General features: G+C 40.0%; 1 protein-coding gene across 2 annotated transcripts in view; it reads left to right on the top strand.

Annotated features, from left to right (window-relative positions):
• The first annotated feature begins 16,779 nt into the window (after window positions 1–16,779).
• The window catches only part of LOC139649467 (radixin), a 66,045-nt gene continuing 62,301 nt past the window's right edge, over window positions 16,780–20,523 (top strand). Inside the window, exon 1 of one of the 2 annotated variants that reach the window (XM_071525878.1) lies at window positions 16,780–17,034. The gene's annotated coding sequence lies outside the window, so the exon portion shown is untranslated. Of the gene's footprint in view, window positions 17,035–17,188; window positions 17,302–20,523 lie in introns of those variants that run through there. The other variant, XM_071525880.1, reaches the window with a different exon arrangement.

Genomic DNA, 20,523 nt, shown 5'->3' with positions numbered 1-20,523 from the left:
AAAGCCGGTGAATCAGAGAAATAAAACGTTATTTTCTGATTGTTTCACAGCGGTTACGTTCTAAAGCACAGAGAGAGAGCCCTTAGAAAAGATCAACAGAGAAATGTCTTGCTGCTGCTTCTCCTGAGTTTTGTTCAGCAAATTTGACAACTGACAGCTTGAATTTCAGGTCATACTTTTTTCTCTGTGCCACCATGGCGATCAGCAAATGTGACTGACATTTGAATGCAAGTAAAAAAAAAAAAAAGGAACTGCTTCCTCATGATGCCGCCTGTCCATCACATTCATATGGTCACTGTTTTGGCCGATACACAGGATGCTCGCTCGCGCCTACGGAGTGCGGGCACATGCGCGAGCACGAGCAACAGGATGCTGACTGCAGTTACCTTAACGGCCACAGGTGTCACTAATAACAAGCATTTTCTGAATCTTACAAACAGTACCTTTAAACAAAAAAAGAAGAAGAAGATCCAGCGCTATCCACGGTCTTCCTCAGGTGGTCAGAGTGTGTGACTGCGCTCCACTCTCGGTCACTTCTCTAAGTTCACAATGCTCTCCTCCATCTGTTGCCTGCCAACATGTCCAGTGATTTAGCTGAAAACATTGGAAGGGCCGTTTTGGCGGCAAATCAGAGTTTCAGCAATGCATCTTCAGCGACAGAGACAGCATCCACCACAGAGCCGCCACAGCACTCGGTACGTTTGTTTTCTAACTCGCGTAGCATATGTTAATATAAAGGTGGATAGATTGTATTCAATGTTAGCATGTATATAAAACTAGCTAACGTTAGCCCAGTAGAGGTAAGCTTTGCTAGGTTATGTAGCTAGCGATCAACATTCTTCATGCAAAGCGCATTTGTTTCGTTTTTTGCGGTAGACAGTAGAGACTGCTGGACATCGTACAACACACAAAAGAAAATGTAATTTTTTTATGCAGCTAACGCAATCCTTCTGAACGTAAATGGGCCTTTCCACGAATGGAGTTGAATTCATGTCCCACCTCCTTTTGAGGAGTGATTTAAAGCAAAATAGTAAAAATATATATTTCTATGTGAAAAGTGAAATTAATTACAATGTTATTTCAAATATTTATCTGTAAATTATTCTTTAAATTAACAAAAAAACATGCACATTAAGTTTATACCCCCATGAAAGTGATGATTTTTGACTGTCCCACATCAGTGACATTGAACTACTACATGAAATATTTCCTAAAACATCTTCCAGTAATATGGTAATTTCAATACAGTTGTGTGCAAAATATTTATAAATGTTATAAATTCATTAATAATTCATTTTAATTATTAAAACATAGTATTAACCTGTGTCCCACGTTTAAAGCGCAACCCTGTTACCAAAACATGACCCCCCATACTGAAAGAAATGGAACACTCCATAAATCAAATATTAACAGGAAGTTACATCATTAAGATCTTTTCTGGACAACGGCCAGGCCACATGCAAGTACCCTCCTTTCATTTTCTCTATTTTCATAGAAATGTCATTGTTGGCTGCTTTCGTCAACCTCAAGGATTCAACCCTGTTGCCAAAATTATTTTTAGAAAATATATTTGAATATAATTTTAGTTTACTTTATTGAAAAGATATGCTTATCAGTAGCTAGCATGCAACATGTGCTCCATAGCTAGCTAACCCCTCCTGAGTTATAGCATCCTTTAGGCTAAATCTGCAACCCTGTTACTTGCAGCCATGTGCAACCCTGTTACTTATTGTTGGGTAACAGGGTTGCACGGTAGTAACAGGGTTGCAAATCACATAGGTTTTGGATGAGAACATCCATGTTGATATAAGTATAGTGTAGCCTATTGACATATGTATGTTTTTAAATACAAAATATAAATATTAAATACAAAATATAAATATGAAATCTAATCCTTGCAAATGCAATAGTGTCCTCCGCACCATCAGTGCTCGGGCCCTAAATATCTGGAAATTGTTATTAACATGTTTGTTTACATGTTAATAGGGTGGCTTTAACATTAGTTAATGTGTTAGTAGGCAGTTAACAATATGTCAGTTAATGATAATATTTGTTTGCAAACACTCTGGAAAAGTGTTATTAACATGTTGTATACATGTTAATAGGTCTGCTTGTTGATGTTAGCAAACGCTTACAAAAGCCGTAGTAATACATTGAAAATGACTAAATGTACTGCGAGCAGACCTATTCACATGTATATAAATGTGTTAATAACCCTTTTCCGGAGTGTTTGCAAATGAAAGTTATCATTTGCTAACACATTGTTAACTGTTTACCAACACATTAACTAATGTTAACAAGTAGACCTTAAAATAAGCGTTACTTATTATTGTTATAGTTACAATTCATGGTATTAGGCTTCATGACAGTTGTAGTTTGTACATACATAACACAGCAAATACAATATTTGCAGGTTGGTAGGCCACCACTGACTGCTGCTGAAAAGCAGCAGCTTTATCGTGCTCGACGGAATGCTGAGAGCGGAGTACCTAAGGAAAGAGAGAGAAAAGTGGAGAGATGTTGAGACAGGAAAGAAGAAGTTGATAGGAGACATGAGTGAAAGAGCACAGCGAAGACTGCGCAAAAAGTGGAAGTAAGCTCATGAAAGGAGTAAAGCCAGGAAAGCTGCTTTGCAAAAGCTGACCACTCCACCGGCAAGTCCTGAATTCCACCCAGAGCATCCCCCAGAGCAGTTTGCTTCCTCGGGTTCAGGCTCTTGTGTGTCAAGGTCAGGAGAAAGGCTAGTTTTAGGTCATACCAGTGTACAGTGAACATGTGCTTCCTATGCACGCTTGTTAAGTGTGTGTAGTTTTGGGACGAAGAGAAATGGCTGGGAAATTGAATGGCCTGGAGAAATGGCCTCGACATGAAAACTCTTGGTTCTGCCAACCTGTGATGTCAATGTACACAAGTGTACAGGTAAAAATGACATCATGATTACAGCACATTTTATGATGGTGTAGTAGTCCAGTGATTGAGTGACTGAATAGTTTCTTTGTTTTGTTTTGTTTTGTTTTATTTCAGGCAACAAGAACTTGGCAAGAAAATAAGACGATGAACTAAGGAGAAATTGCACAAAGAGATCGTTGACTTAAAGAAACGGCTAAGGAAAGAAGAGCAACGCACAGCCAAATATAGAAAGAGGATCCAGTGGATGAGAAAGAAAGAAAGGGAAAGAAAGGGACCTGCCTCACCTCAAGCACAAGTCAACGAGCTGCTCAGGAAATCCTCTAACGCAAATGTAAGAAGAGCACTTTTGTTTCATAAGGTGTTAGTTGATAACATAAAAAGCAGAGACACAAAATCCAAGAGTGATAGGGTGAGGCAAATCATTGCGAAGACAGTAACAGGGAAAATCTTTAAAAAATACAGGCTTCAACAGTTGGCAGAAAAGTCCCTGGGCTTTTCATATTGGAGGTGGCGTCACCTGTCTGATGGAAACATCAGCAGATACCAAAGGAAGCCGCCGATCTGAATTGCTTGTGCCCTCAAAGCAAAGATCAGGGGTCTCATGTATAAACGGTGCGCATGTACAAAAAGGTTGCGTACGCTGGTTTTCACGCACACGCGGGATGTATAAAAATGAACGTGATGTGAGAATGTGTGGGCCGTCCTGCAAACGCTTGTCTGGCTCTGTCAGTTGGCGACGCCAAACTACAAAGTACTGAAACTCGCCAAATATTTCAAAATAACGTTTCCACTCCAGTTACTGTGCTATGTCTATGAAGTAGTCTATAAAAAACCATAATCGTGTCCGCTGATACACCATAATAGTTTGATCATTTATGTGGATAATGTTTAACATCAGAAAGGCCAAAACCCAACTGGCATCGTCATTTCCAATTTATAGTTCCCCCAACACTGGAGGAAAATGCTATTTTTCCCACCCTCCATAAGTTGTCCTAAATATGAGTGAATGAATGAAAAAAAAACACTTAGGAAATAGATACAGGCACTCCGTTGGTTTGTGCGCCTTCCGGCTCGCTTCAAGTAGGTCTGGCTTATTGATCGCAATAAAAACCTAGTGAAACTAATTTCCCACAGATGACATGCCTTACTCACTGTGCCAAAACCAAGATTGCCAGTAAACTGGACAGTTTTCTTTGTTTACGTGACATGGAGATGTTAACGCACGTCGGGGACTGTACAGTTGCCGAGGCACACAGAGATCCATGGCACACAGGAGGCGAGGCGCACAGATCCATCTCTCCTGGGAAGAAAACGCAGTGTCGGGTGGGCAGATGCACTCGGAATAAGTCCTGGAACAACTGTGTGATGTCCAAACGATTTGTGTGTAGTACCTGCTCACACAAACCACCGAAGCTGTGCGCTGACTGTGGTACTGAACGGTAGGAAAGGAAAAGCAACCTGTACGTAAAAAAATAAAAATAAAAAATAGTGTAGAAAAAAATGCCACACATGGAAAAGCACATTGCCATGTTTGGAGCGGCAGCGCTGCGAACACGTCACATTATATGGTTTTGTTTTTAATCTTTGAATCAGTTCAATTGTGCAATTTTACCTTTATTTACAAAAACACTGCCATGCATAAAAGCACGTTGGAAATATTTGGAGAGGGGAGCACTGAACACAGGCACATTCACCATCGTTTTTGACAAGAAGGTGACAAGAGGGGCGTATTTACAGTCATTTGCATAGTTAATTGTGGGAGGAGACAAGGCGGGGTGAGCGCTCAATTTCACGTTGATTGGGATGTATAAAGGAAAGGTGCGCAGGACCTGGTGTGCGCACGGTTTTATACATCCGGAGATTTCTGTGCGTACGTACTTTTCAATTTTTGTGAGTACGCCATCTTTCAGTATGAAATCTACGCAGTCTTTTATACATGAGGCCCCAGGTGTTTGCTACAGGGAGCAGCAAAGTCCCAGCCATTGGTTTTCAGCCAACTCCTAAATAAATAATTAACTTTCAATGTACATTTCAGATGGTTACTATAGTGCTGCTCCTGTTTAAGCTGCCATAGTTGTTTTTAATGTATGAAACTAATCAGACTACAACTTTATATTTCATTTTCTTTAAATGTGTTAGTCATGTGACACCTATAGATTGATGAAAATTTAATTTTTACAAGTTCCACACCCTTAGGAATCACAGGGTAACTTGTTATATGGTTCAAGCAGAATATTTGACAAAAGTAATGACATGCAGTGTAGTGGAAGACAGTCTGTTATACATCACTATATCTGTGTAACTGAATAAGATGCTGGAGCCCTAAAGAGTATTTAAACTGTTCTTTCAAGAAACAGGACTCATCTTGTATTGATTCACTGCATCATTGCTTTTGGTTTGACAGAAAACTCTGTGTACCAGTTACCAAAGTGCATTTGTAGCCTTTTTAACACCTACTTTTGAAAGCATGTACATACCACTGTAATTGAGGCCACTGTTACCCAGTCGTCCCTGTTATGTTGAGGTCACACATTTACAAGTTTATGAAAAATAAACTGCTGTGAAACAACTTCTCTGAAACAATGTTTTGCAATTATTGTTGTCATTTTCAAGAGGGTTAATGGTATCATAAAGTTCTTGCAAATCTCTGTCATTTAATGGGAAAAACCCACTTTTAGAGTTTGGTGAGGAGGGAACAACTACCTCTGCTGTTGGGAGTTCTGGGTTGTGAAGATGAAGCAAATGACTGTCCAGTGTAAAAAGCTGAACTGGAGTTCTATTTCCTTCAGATGAAATAGAGTGATTGTTATATTCAGCTTTGAATTCCTCCAAAGTGCAGTTGATTCTAGGTAGAAAGACATAATGAAGATAAAATAGGTCTGTTGCATTTTCTAAGTCTAGGATACCCAGGGATTCCAGTTCATAAAAAATAGTTGCATAAACATGGCTGAAGTTGTTGTTCAAGTCTCGGTTGAAACGCTCAATCCTTTGGTTGTGTACAGTACTTGAGAGAGAGCCTTCACCCCTGCTTGTTCGCATGTCCTCCCAAATCTGAGCGTTCTCTCCTCCGTGATCCTGATGTGCAGTGGTCTGCCAAACTGTCCAACAGCTGCAGTGAAGAGGTCTTTCACAGTTTCAACTTGATTGTTGTTGGAGCCGTGAATAAACATCAACATCCTACTGTAGAAGTCTGTTGCACCATGAACAACCAATTTCCACCTAATCAGCTTGTGATTTCCATCTACATGCCATATGAAATTTGGATGCGGCACAGAATATATTCGCCGAGCTATTGCTGTTCATCTCCTGGATAGGACACCAGCTGAGTCCACCCTTTGCAGTGACTCTCTTACACGTCGTCTTTGAACCACAATGTTTTTGGAGGGCAGATGCCCCATAAGCATCACTTCTCCAACATTTGGATGTTCAGTTTTTATCTGTGACACTTTAAGATCCATTGGTTGGTCACTGATGCCGTTAAATTCCGATGTTGGGATATTATAGTCTTGCAGTAACTTATAGAAAGTTGGCCTTGAGACTGAAAGGATAGACGCAGCTTCAGTAAAGATGGTTTTCAGTGAAATAATATTTTCCAGCTCCTCTTTGGAAATCTGATGCCTTCCGTGGTAACCATCCTAGAACACAGCAAAGATTATGACATTAAGCATGTTTCTATAACAAAGATGGGTCATTCAAGAGAGAGAATTATAGATGCTATAACAGATGAACTAGACATTCATATCTGCTCATCATTAATATCTTTCTGACTAAAGAGAATTATAGATTTTATTGTATGTTAAATATAGGAATGTTTAAATGAATAAAATGGACAATAAAAAGATAGTATCAACTCAGAAAAAACTCGAACATGAATATGAATGAAAACTTATTGACTGAGGTCAGTGGAGTGAAGGCTGTTGCTGGTGTTGATGTGGTCGCGTTGCTGGAGCCCTGAGGAGTTTTAAAATACAAATAAAATACCATCGCAGTTATTATCTTGTAACATACTGATGTTGTCTCAAATATGCCACCTTGATCAGAATTAAAATAGAAATATTACGACACACAGATTTAAAAACCAGCTAGCTAGGTTACATGAGTATGAAAGCGTACCGAGCGGTATGATGTCCCGGTGGAGGCGGTGGGTGTCGCTGGTCTAGGTGCATTGCTGGTTGAACCCTGAGGAGACATTTACGTTCAGAAGGATTGCGTTAGCTACATAAAAAAAATTTCATTTTTTTGTGTGTGTTGTACGATGTCCAGCAGTCGCACGGGTGGCCTTTCCTTTCTTACGGACATAATTATGGTTTTTTATAGACTACTTCATAGACATAGCACAGTAACTGGAGTGGAAACGTTATTTTGAAACATTTGGCGAGTTTCAGTACTTTGTAGTTTGGTGTCGCCAACTGACAAAGCCAGACAAGAGTTTGCGGCTCGGCCCGCACATTCTCACATCACGTTCATTTTTATACATCCCACGTGTGCGTGAAAACCAGCGTACGCAACCTTTTTGTACGTGCACAACGTTTATACATGAGCCGTGGTCCAGGTGCATTGCTGGTGGAACCCTGAGGAGACATTTACGTTCAGAAGGATCGCGTTAGCTACATAAAAAAATTTCATTTTCTTTTGTGTGTTGTACGATGTCCAGCAGTCTCTACTGTCTACCGCAAAAACGAAACAAATGCGCTTTGCATGAAGCATGTTGATCGCTAGCTACATAACCTAGCAAAGCTTACCTCTACTGGGCTAACGTTAGCTAGTTTTATATACATGCTAACATTGAATACAATCTATCCACCTTTATATTAACATATGCTACGCGAGTTAGAAAACAAACGTACCGAGTGCTGTGGTGGCTCTGTGGTGGATGCTGTCTCTGTCGCTGAAGATGCATTGCTGAAACTCTGAATTGCCGCCAAATGGCCCTTCCAATGTTTTCAGCTAAATCGCTGGACATGTTGGCAGGCAACAGATGGAGGAGAGCATTGTGAACTTAGAGAAGTGACCGACAGTGGAGCGCAGTCACACAAGGCCTTTCTCAATACCAAGTCCGCCAAGTTCGAACTTGAGTACTTGGACGTTCGGACTTGGCAAGTTCGACTCGGGAGTATAAACCCCCGAGGACGGGAGGACGCAGTACCGTCATTCTGCAATGGGAACATCTCAGCTCGTCTTGGCAATATGCGTCTACTCCGGTTATCTTCACTGTAATGTATATTTACAATAAAACAAAATATGATATAAAACACAACCCTGCCTCTTTTCGTTTCATTTTAAAAATATTAATTTAAAAAAATTATTAAAATATATATATATTTTGAGTGTTCCAAGATCTGTAGCCTACATATAAAAAGCCAGTGGCGGGAATAAGGTTGTGGAAGGTTGTTGTTGTGGACGTCGGTGAGTGAATAAATGAGGAGAAACAAAATTAGACATCAGACAAAAAGGCACAAAAAAACATCAAAATGGATCAGACCCTGATTGCCGTTGCCGTCGGTGTGCTTTATAAAGAAGCTGAAGAGGAGGCTGCCCAACTGAGGAGGCGAATCGAATGCGGCGAATGCGGTGGAGGATGGAAAGGAGACGTGCCATATTATCATGTCTCTCTAGCTTTGTCCCTTTGTCTAATCATTATGCTTTTTTGTTAACCTGTCTACCCATTTATATGTAGACTTCACAGTTTACTTGGTACACCTAGATAAAAAACGAATGCAGTTTAATATACATTAATGCAAGAAGTACCTGTACCTCATCTGTGTCACGTACATCATTAGTCATTAACCAGGACAGACTTCAACACAAACGGGACATTTCATGTCTATGATACAGTAATCATGTAGGCTACAGTAACTTTTTGACTTTGAAGATAGATGTGCTCTTACACTGCCTATCAAGCAATGAAAGAAATAGAAACCTTCTCAAACAGGTCAGATGTTAGAGGGAAATTTAATTCTGATAGACTTCAACAATTCATATCAGACAATTCATATTTAGAATACAGTTGAATAAATATTAAATAGTAAAAAACACAAATAAGCAATAAATATAATACATAATAAATATAACAACAATTAATAATTAATAAATTAAAAAAATTCTAAAAAAGAGATTTCTTTTTTTTAACTGGACCAAAGTCCCTTACAAAGGTATGCACAAATGAATGACCATGTGCCTATCTTCGCCATGTTCTTTTCTTGAGCGGTCCAGATGCTGCCCCGGCAAAAAGCCCATGGATGGAGCCATCAAATTGAGGTGCTGGTCACGGTCTACCGGCTTGCCTGTGGAGCCTCCTACAGGGTAACTGCCAACATCTTTGCCATACCACTAGCCACAGTTTGCAGGACCGTCCACAACGTCATGGAGGAAACGATGACCGTCCTCCACAGAGCTATTCATTTCCCCAAACCAGAGGAGATGGAGGAGGTGGGGTGTATGTGTATTTGAACCATGTGAATGCTCGGATATCAGGTTGATAGGTAGATTCTTTTTATTAATGGATTTTTTACTCTCATTGTGATTACCTGCTGGGTGTTGGGGGTTGAGAGTCTGAATCTGTCCTTGTTTGTTTTTCACTAAAAAGGATGTTCACAAAAAAAAGATATGTGTCCTATGATGCAATAAAAATATTTGTTTCTTAACAAAATGTAAGGTAAAGTGATTCCAGTATGTTTTAGTGCCATTTTAAGAGTTTTAAGCATATTTTGATGATTATCGGGATAATATCGTGAATCGCAATTATTTTGGCCAGGATAATCATGACATGAAATTTTCATATCGTCCCATGCCTACAACAGGCCCTGTATCCAACAGCTGGGTACTTTCTATTAGGAGATGGAGGATACCCGTGCCTGCAGCGTCCTGTTGCTATCATGACACCATACCACCAGCCTGCAGCAAGTAAGAACACTCTCTCTGTCTCATTAAACACACACACACACACACACACACACACACACACAGCAAATACTTTAGTACGTTACTTTGGTGACCTCTCCAGATGTTCACTAGAAGTTAAAACATTTAGATGGTATTGAGAGAGAGAGAGAGAGAGAGAGACAGACAGGTGTGTATATATATTGTATATGTTCATTTGTTGCAATGTTTTTTCTCGTTCTGACTAATTTAAATTTAACTGCATGACTGTAAATAATTGTATATAACTGTAAAATATAGGACTTTGTAATTTTTTTTTGTTTTGTTGTAAAGATACACAATACACCATTGCTTTCAAGAATGAATTGCCTGGGTTGAATTTCAAACTGAACAACATTTATTTAGAACTTATCAACAAGTTTTTTCAAACAGAGACAGGTATCGCTCTGCTCGTGCTGTGGCTGCCCTTTCTCTCCTCCTCTTCTCTTGCCACTGCCTCTTTGCGTCAATACAGTTCACACAAACCATCATTTGAATAAGCACACGAAGCACCAACTATGCACTGATAGTATAAATGAAAAACACTTGTGGCTTTTGCTTTTTCTGTGTGCAGGGCATAGCAGTTTGCAATAAAGTTTTGTCATACATGCAGTAAACACACATACACACAGGTATCCAAATGTGTAAAGTATGGATGTGTATTCCGAACATAACACACTATCAGTACAAATAATACATTTCTCTCAAAATGTTCTACAGTAACACTCCTCAAACAACAAAAGCGCAGTAGAAGAAAACAAAAACATTTGTGCTAGAAAGAAAAAGAACAGAAAAAAAATAGACTAAATCTCGCCTTCTTTGTGGGTCTGGCCATAAGACTTCATCCACATCACATGTGATGTTGTCTTGAGCTAGGCAGCGTGGAAAGTATGGCCTGGAGTGCCGTATCCAGGCCTGGCATGACCCCTGATCCATGTCTCTACAGGCCTCCTCCATTGCCTGTAGAAGGGCTATGCGTTGGTGGTCCAAAACCAAACCAAATGTTTACCTGTGGCCTACTTATAGTGCTCAAGCTCTGATTTGTAAGTGAACTCATTATCTAAAAGTTTTTTCACATGTGTCAATGTGGAAAGGCAATTGGCAAAATAGTGTAGCAATGTAGAGACCAATGTTTACAGTTTTGCTAGAAGTGTGTTATTAAATTACAAACTGATGCATTCAGTTTGACACACTTGGTAAATGCATTGGCTACAAGTGTTAATGGTTTCAGAGATAGTGCTTCAAGAATCACTGTTAGTGTTTAAGCATTCAGAAAAAACTAATTACTGTGACTGAAGTGTTTTTATTTAAAGTGTGGGTTTATTTTTGACACAGAGAGGGTACTACAGATTTTTTTTTGGCGTACCCCCAACGTAACTGCGAGTACTCCTGGGGGTACGCGTACCCCACTTTGGGAATAGCCGGCTTATATCATATTACCACTTACTTAGTGTGCCATACCATATATCACTTATCATTTAGCATTTATATTATTCATAACACTCACGCTCCTGGTGTTGTATGTTATATTGTATATTGTATTATAAATTGTATTGTAGTGTACATTGTGTAATGTACGGATTGTATTTATTGCGTATTGTAGTTCTTATATTTTGTACTGTACTGAGTAAAAACAGGACAATTACAGTTACTACATTTCAAGATATAACTTGTAAGCCTAATTCTGAGGAGAGTAGGCAACAGAAATATATGGTCAATATGTCCTTTCATTGTCCCATACCAAAATGTTTATACAATTTCACTCATATTTCAAGTAAACTCAGCAATCACTGACTGACCCAAGGGTGGAACTACATCACTGGTGTTTACTATTTGCTTGTTTTGCTCTTGTGACTGTTAAACAAATTGCTGTCATGTCCATAAACGGCCACAAGGGGCTGATGTTGCATAAGGCAGAAATGTTTCCTGTGTAACAACTGACACTCATGGAATGCTGCGGATCCAAAGGTTTTCTATGATCCAGTGTTGGGGACTCGAGTCACATGACTTGGACTCGAGTCACAGTTTCAATTGCTTGAGACTTGACTTGATGCATGAAGAGAAGACTTGAGACTCGACTTGGTTCTGGTGACTTGGGACTTGACTCTGACTTGTACTCTGATGACTTGAAAAGGTTTCTAAAGTCTTGACTTGAGATCTTGTGTTTGTGTAAATGACTTAGATTGAAAGTGATGACATTTGTTCCAGCAGACGACTGAATTTCAATTCTGTTTTCTGAATTTGTATGGAATGATTGAATTTATTGAAGCTGAAACTGATTCTAGAAATCAAACTCATGATGCTCTTACCAAGTTTTTATCCTATTAAAACCATATTTCATTGAAAAGTCCTAGATATTTAGTTTTCTTAAAGATATTAAATTGATACTGGACTCTTGATTTGTTCTGACTTGACTTGCTGTTCTACATTTAGACTTGAGACTTGACATTAATGACATGGACTTGACTTGGACTTGACTTGGTAATCTACATTTAGACTTGAGACTGACTTGGGACTCGAGCAAAGTTGACTGTAATTATACGTGAATGCACTCCTACAAGTCGGTTTCAGAATAGCACATGGGTTTCTTGGAGCAATAATTCATATTTCGCTGAAGGCTTGCAGAATAATACCAGGAATGAGCCTCGGTCCGTTCAGCTGCTCCACCAGGCAGGCTCCAGCTGTGTGGAGTCCCATCATGCAGCAGCGGTCCTGAGATTACTGTAATCCTGTTTCATCGACTCCATCAGACTGATGACTGGAAACACGCTGGTGGGTGAAACTGTGCGGACACACAGCTGCAGGCTGACAACAAAACCCTGGAAGACATGCAAACACTGTCTTATGTGCACGTTGCCACATGCACTTTTACTCTAATCTACTTCTAACCTTTGTTTTTGTTATTTTCCTCATTTTTGGGGGTTTTTAACTCTGTAGGACTTGGAGATTCACTGTGAATTAAAAGTGCAGTACAAATAAAATGAATCATTATTACTATTATTGTTGTTATTATGTGTTTAACCCTTATGTCTGTTGATTTGTTTTTATGTGGTATGTCTTTTTATGTCTTTTTTAGGAGCCACGTCAAAGACAATTTTCGGTCATCAAGCTTTCTGAATCTGAGGTGTGAGTGATTGTGAAAATGTATTTATGTACATGAGTGTATGGGGGAGTGTGTGTGTGTGTGTGTGTGGTGGGGGGTTAAACGATTGCATGTAAGGCAGGTTTGGGGTCAATTAATGAATGAACTCATCAATTCCAATTCAACCGAGGAAATGGAATTGGAATTTGAAAAAAAGAAAAATAAATTTTGCAACACTAAAGTAGACAGGAAAGATCAGCAGGTTGGTTGTTGAAAGAAATCCAGAAATGAGGAGTTTTGTGTTCTTTAAGGTTATTAGGTATCCTCAAAGAGTCAATATATAGAGTAATAAATACAGTAGATGCAGATCAGAGGACAGTGATGGCAGTGTGTTTGTGTGTTTTGCTCATCATAACGTTGTGTTCAGGTTGAGACACGCTGCATGCCGGTGACTCAGACATGAACCATCCTCCTCCTCACCACCACATGGGCGTTTCACCACACACAGCCTCATGAAGCTGAGGTGAACGGACGACTTCTCCAGGAGATGGAGATGGACACAGTGTGGAAAAGCAAGTGGAAAACTAAGGAAATGAGTGTTGACAATACAGTGGGTTATTAGCAGTGGTGGAAGAAGTATTCAGATCTTTGACTTAAGTAAAAGTAGCAATACCACAGTGTAAAAATACTTTGTTACAAGTAAAAGTCCTGCAGTCAAAATCTTACTTAAATCAAAGTACAAAAGTATTAGCATCAAAATATACTTAAAGTAACAAAAGTAAAAGTACTCATTACGCAGAATGGCCCATTTCAGAATCATATATATCATGTTATTGGACTATAATTATTATAATTATTAATTACTTTATATACTGCTGGGTAGCTTAACCTATAAAAATATATCATAATTTATTTATTTATTAGTTGATTTATAATTTGTATTAATAATCTAAATCGGCAAAGTAACTAGTAACTAAAGCTGTCAAATAAATGTAGTGGAGTAAAAAGTACAATATTTCCATCTGAAATGTAGTGGAGTAGAAGTATAAAGTATGGAAATACTCAAGTAAAGTACAAGTACCTCTAAATTGTACCTAAGTACAGTACCTTAGTTACATTCCACCACTGGTTATTAGAGATGAAAGAAAGAGAAGACCATCGCTATTACAGTTCTACATGACCTCCAGAGGAGTTTATTGATCTAGAAATCGGAGGAGGGAAGTAACAAAGTAAAAATACTTTGTTACTGTACTTTTTCAAGTATCTGTAATTTACTTGAGTTTTTCTGTCACTTAAGACTTTTTACTTTTACTCACTACATTTCAGAAGAAAAATCTAGACTTTCTATTTTCTTTCAAAACAGACTCATTACCCTAAGGAAATAATCAACTGATTTTTATTTATTTTTTCATCCTGGAAGCAGCTGATCCAAGAGCCAAATGTGATTGGCTGCTTGTTCAGCAAAGCAACGCCAAAAAGGAGGGAATTAACGTTTGTGATTTGAGCTGCAGACTCTTTCTCATCTGGGATTCAGAGGAACGACAACAGAACACCAGTTCAGAACAGTAGAAATGACTTTTTTTAGACGACGACTTTTACTTTTATACTTTAAGTAAATTTAACACCATGCACTTTTATACTTTGACTTGAGTAAAGGATTTGAAATGCTACTTCAACTTTCACCAGAGTTTATTTTTAGAGGAGTATTTGCACAGAACTTGTGTACTACCACATCTGCTATATTGTGCCTCTCTCAAAGACACAACATGCATGGATGTTGTGGCTGTGGACGATCTGTTCCACATCTAGCGGAGCTGTTTGTCCCGTCCCGACATGTGAGGGTGTACGTGTTGTGAAACAGGCTGAATGACTCTGACGCTCCTGATCAGTCTTGTCAGGACAAATATCTCTTCTTCCCACACGAACCCTCTGACACTGTGTTTGTCCTCCGCTGTGAGCACAAACACTCCAAATGAAGTAATTACGCTTCAGTTAGTGGAGGTGTGTCCTTCTTTCTAGACATAGATGTTTGTAGGAGTTGTAATCATGCTGTGTGAGGATGAAGGGGAAACTGAGGGGGGCCCAGGGTCTCCTCCTGTGCATCGGACCCATTAATTCCCAGCTACGCTCCTGCTCCCCAGGAACATGAGGCGTATTTTAATGTCACTTTTATTGCACTTGCATAAATTAGCACTGGGAGAAGTTTCCACATGAATACAGCAAGACTTAGTGTCACTACTTATAAGTATATACAGTATGATGATCAATATTGTTAATTTAGTGTAACCAATAATATTGTATTTTAATTTAGATTAACTATTAATATTGAAATTTCAATACTAATGATTCAATTGTTAGCTAATATTTCCAATTGATATTTAACTTTATGAGACTGATATGAGACAGATTTTTAGACATTGTAGGAATATTTATCTTACAATTTGTGACACTTGAAAATTGATAACTCTTCATAATGAGTGCCACTATGTGAAAAGACCCATATTTCTTACATTAATATTACCCACATGGGAGGACATTCCCTACAAAAAGTAACACAAGTTGTATTCTATTCTACTCCATTTTATTCAGCATGTCATTTTCACACATCTGTGTGTCTTGTTTTGGGACAAGGCACACCCCTCATTTTTTGTGCCTCAGCTTCACGGGTCTTTATTTTTTTATTCCTCAATTTCTCTGCCCCACCTTTTCGTTTTTCGGAAGGATTCCTTTCCGTTTTGTTAAGTTTTTCTCCAAAATACTACTGTCTGATCGCGCTGATCGGCTCCTCTGACACTCCGTTCGCGAGGGGTGGGGGCATCGCTCACCTCTCCCTCTCTCTCCCTCTCTCTCTCCCTCTCTCTCTCTCTCTCTCTCTCTCTCTCTCGTTTATGAAATAGGCGGCTCAAAGTGCCGTGGCCACCGGCCCATAAAGCGAGCGGCCCACCGGGAATTGTCCCGGTCCTCCCGATGGCCAGTCCGCCACTGCTCTTGTCAGATGAGGATCAGTGGGAAAAAACCTGCTAACACTTTATTTGGACAGTAACATGTTGATACTCAGCTAGCTACCAGGTGACAAAATTAGATGTTCAACAAAGTGTCTCTTGCCTATTTGCTGCATCTCTAACCCGGCTATATAACCCTAAACCTAAATATAGCCTAAACCTAATCCTAAAATTAACCCTAATCCAGATTTTACACTACTTTTCAAACTGCTGTATCACCTGAAACTCAGCAGACTTTCTATGTGACAAATTATAGCAGCCTAAATTCTGTATCAGCATTGGACTATCCCAAATAAAATGTGACCTAAAACCTTTATGAGATTTTTTTTTTTTTTTTTGCAAGTTCAAGTCTGTTTATTTGTCATACAGTGGATAAACAGGGTAATGATTGTATGCTGTGTTCTCTCACTATTAAATAACAGTAACATACTGTATATTCACAAAGATAAATAATCAAATAGCTAGTAAAACACAAGCACTTTTCATTCTTTTCTTATTTATTGGATATAATAGCTGCATTTACGAATTGGAATTTCGTTGTTCCTGTTACAATGACAATAACGTCAGTTAGGAGGAAATAAATAAATAAATAAAAAATCATAAGAACATAATATTGTAGTGCAAAGTGACATAAAGTGTTGTAAAGCGTTTGAGTGTCCATGGTGACATTTATTGCTGCCAGAGAGGGAAGGTGTCTCGGGGTGTGTGTGTTGGTGGTTTGGGGTGAAAAAGTTTGGGACCCCTGCTTTACTCTGGGTGACACCCTGCAGAGTGTCACAGGGTAGGGTTGGGGGGGGTGAATCTGCAGGACTCACCACGCCTCGTACGGTAAAGTTCGTCAGCCATATTGACTGCCTGCACCTCTTCTCTCCGGTCGTGGGAGCCAGGCGGAGGAGTCTCCCTCTCTCTCTCTCTCGCTCCACCGCAGCACCGCATCACTCCACTCTGTCAGTACACACCGTGCGAAGCAGACCGGGAAGCAGCGGAGAGGACGGGGCCGGGGGAAAGGAAAGGCAACACGCTCTATTTTTACCCGCTGTGGATATATAAAGTCCCGCTGCCGCGCGGAGGAGGAGGGGGGCAGTTGGAAAACATCCTCAGCGCAGCTAGGCGGTAGAGGAGGTGAGTTTTTATCGGCTTCATCTCCGCTCGCCTCCCTTTAAGCCGTTCGAGATGAAGGGGGATTTTCTCCTCCGGTGTCGTTACGCAGGCCCGTTAACGAGCCGCTGCCCAACTTCTTTCCCAGTGCGGTGTGTGTGAGAGCAGAGGATACAGAGGAAGGTTAGGGACAAGAGCAGAGCGACGGCTAACTCTACATTTGTTTAACCTTCGTTTCGTACGGGGCTAACGGGCTTCTAGGCACGTTAGAGTTTCAGGACTAGAGGACGGGTGAGTAAACTGGTGTCACTTTGCGTTGAGGGTTGACTGTCAGTTGAAATGTTATGCAACAGGACAGACAGGCTTATATAGGAGCCGGGTATTTACAGGCTTTTCAGAATTAATAGAAGACGTTTTATTAACCAGGCAATACGTCAAATTATAGTCTGTTTTCAGGTGCAACTGTTGTGTTTTCATAGCCAGTTGTCAGGTAGCAAAGCCCATTAGCGCTTCATTAATTCCCTGGTAGGCTATCACCTAGCTGAACGGCAGCGTGCAGTCCGGTGTGTGAGGTCCCGCTGGCTGTCCGGTGTGTTTTTCACGTCAGTCAGCTCTCCTCTTTTGTAAGCAGCGAGCGGAAACAATGTTTCTTGCGCGGTATGCAACTTTGTATCGAGCGCTGCTGACGACGCGCCTTTCTGCGACAATGTAGCAAACACCGGCCGTTAAACTGTCATTAACATGTTGTTGCAATGTCGCTGTTTTCGGCTGCGTCTTATTCCGCCAGTCATGTACACGTGCAGGTTTCTCGTGGCCGGGGAGAACTGTGGAATATCTTTGCGGTTAATTCAAATTCCGTTATTCTCTGCGGCTGCCTCCAGAGCAGCGGTGTGAGACAGTGGTGAATAAAACAACAAGGTGAACTAGGGAATAACATCAAGGCAAACAACCACAAATATTAACAAAAATCTATTATATTGTCAAAAAAGTATTAATTTCTGCTTTTTCTTCCATTGAAATACCCTTTACTCTTATAACTTTCAACAGTTTGATACTATTCACGATGATTAATGCTGTACATTTACATAATAAAGATTTGTATCAGGCTATAAAGGTGTTTAAACTCCATTCTGTACGTAAAAAGTCCGTTTAAATGACTTTGGGTCGGTTTACCCTCCACTACATCTCCGTCCTAGAGACAACGCTGAATTACACAGCATAAAACTCGGGTTAGTTCAACTTTTCTACGTAAACAGCGTCCCTGAATACGGACACCGTTGCGCGCTCGCAGATGGATGCTCCATGCTCGTGGTTCCATCTGGCACAAACAGATGCTACGGTGACGTCAGGGTAATTAGGACTGCTGATTGGCCTCATTACACGAGGGAGAGCGTCTTTATTGGCCATTATCCCAGTCACTCAGATCCCGCCTGTTGCTCTTAGCCCCGCCCCCCCCGCGGGACCAAGTTACAGCTCATCTGAGAAGCAGGCTCCCGGCATCATGACATGAGATACCTGTGGCGGCTGGTTTTAGATTTCTCTCACTGACGCTATTTCTCGTAACCTGTTGAATAATCTTATGGCTGAAGATCTGGAAGATATTACATCGTCTTGGCTGGACATCCATATGTTTTTTTTTTGTTTTTTTTTAGTCACCTGGAAAGTTTTGATAAACAGGGAAACATGGAAGCTGCCCTTTTTCTTGTTGTTACTGTGATGCAATTCTAATGGAGGTGAAAAGTCTGTTAAACTCACTCCTGTGGTAGAAAGTCTTTGAGAGGTAATTTCTAAAAAGATTTATATCCATTTTGGGTGAATAAAATGATGAACTTTACTTTATCCTCTTGATACCTGCAAAATGTGGGAAAAATCCAGTCTGTGAAAGTGTTTGTCAGCCAAAGAGCTGAGCCTGCCGTCCCTGAAGAGACAGTGTTTGTTTTGAATCTGTGGGTGAACTTGTAATTTTGAAATGAAACTCTTGTTCTGTAAATTCAGCAGGGGGTTTTTGAATAAGTTCTAGCAAGAGTGTGGCTGTGTGGAGAGTGAAGAGTCTATTACTACAAAAGTGACAAGTGTGTCTTTTGTCTCTTGGAGTCTGTCGCTTGCAGGCATGTTTGTGATTGGACAGTTATGTTCTGACTTTGTGTAGGTTTTTTATGCTAAAGACATAGCTATTGCCTTTAGCTACTACTACTAGATAATCAATGTGATTTCATTACATGCTTTTCAGTATTTTCTTCAGCTACAGTGATGCTGAAGACAGCGTATGCCTATTGTATTTGGCTTAGGGCTGGGCGATAATTCAATATTATCGTTTATCGTCTTTCAGTGGAATCATATTGTGATGATAAGAAGATATTTTAATATCGTGACACACATTTCTGCTGTCTAAATTGATGATGACAAGCAAATTTTACTTAAACTCTCATAAAATGAGGTATGGTTGGAATATTATTTGAATATTTCTGTTTTGTTTGACATCACACCTAACATTACCATTCGGTTCAATGAGATGAACATTAATTTGATTATTTAACGTGATTTTGCATACATGAACTATATCGTGATATATATTGATATCGAGAAAAATCCTTATGATTATCGTGATGTTGATTTCAACCATATCGCCCAGCCCTAATTTGGCTTATATGTCACTCAATTCATTGGAGTGATTCATTTTCCAATCAATTCATTTTCCTGCTGATTGTACAACATCATACAGTAGCACGAACCCAGACACTGCCATGATCAGCTTTTCCTCCATGTTGTATGTAGGAACCAATGTTGTGTGTTTGTGTTTTTCATGGGACTCACGGACAAGTGCTCTGATTGGTTTGCTTGAGTTGTCACGCCTACATGTCACAGCACATTTGCATAAAGTTGAACTTTTTTCAACTTTCCCATGTCACCTCGGCTGGTGTCGCCCTGACGCTGTTTGTCCCTGATGTCTTCTGGAGTCGCCAGCTGCCATTGGACATGACTGACTTCCTTTAGCTTATGTCACTTTTGTAGTAATAGATGTGAAGGCCAGGTAACACTGAGAAGGTACCACAATCCTTTGTAGCGTAAATGGGACCTTCAACTAAACAGCATCTACAGTGATGGTGCTTAATGATGTAAACTTGCTGCAGAAACTTATGTCAGCAGGTTTGTACGAACAAAAAGACACAACACAAGCGGCACACTGGCTTCAGACTCTGCAGTGTGAACAGACTCGCTGGCTGAACTAGTTGAATTCTTTACACACCAGCCGCCAGTATGTGTGATCATATGAAATTAGTCTAAAATATCATGTAATTGGTTGTGTTGCCTTGTGGGAAAGCACCTCCATTACCTTTTCTGGTTCATTGTCTTTGTTTCCATCTCTGATGTCTTGTAGTCGTCTCTTCAACATGAAGGTTTGGAGGCTCGGCTCGCTGAGCTTGTTAGAGGAAATCTGCTCCTTTATGTTGATCAAACGCTTCCTAAATCCTCTGATTCCCTCAGCTGACTTTGTCGTTGTTTCATCATAGT

The sequence above is a fragment of the Centroberyx affinis genome, unplaced genomic scaffold (assembly GCF_046629955.1).
Source record: "Centroberyx affinis isolate AG114_WGS23_722 - 3 ecotype Tasmania unplaced genomic scaffold, CSIRO-AGI_Caff_v1 ptg001348l_1, whole genome shotgun sequence".
In the NCBI taxonomy this organism is placed as follows: Eukaryota; Metazoa; Chordata; class Actinopteri; order Beryciformes; family Berycidae; genus Centroberyx; species Centroberyx affinis.
Note: the sequence above shows the minus strand (reverse complement) of the source record. Positions and strands in the feature narration are given on the sequence as shown.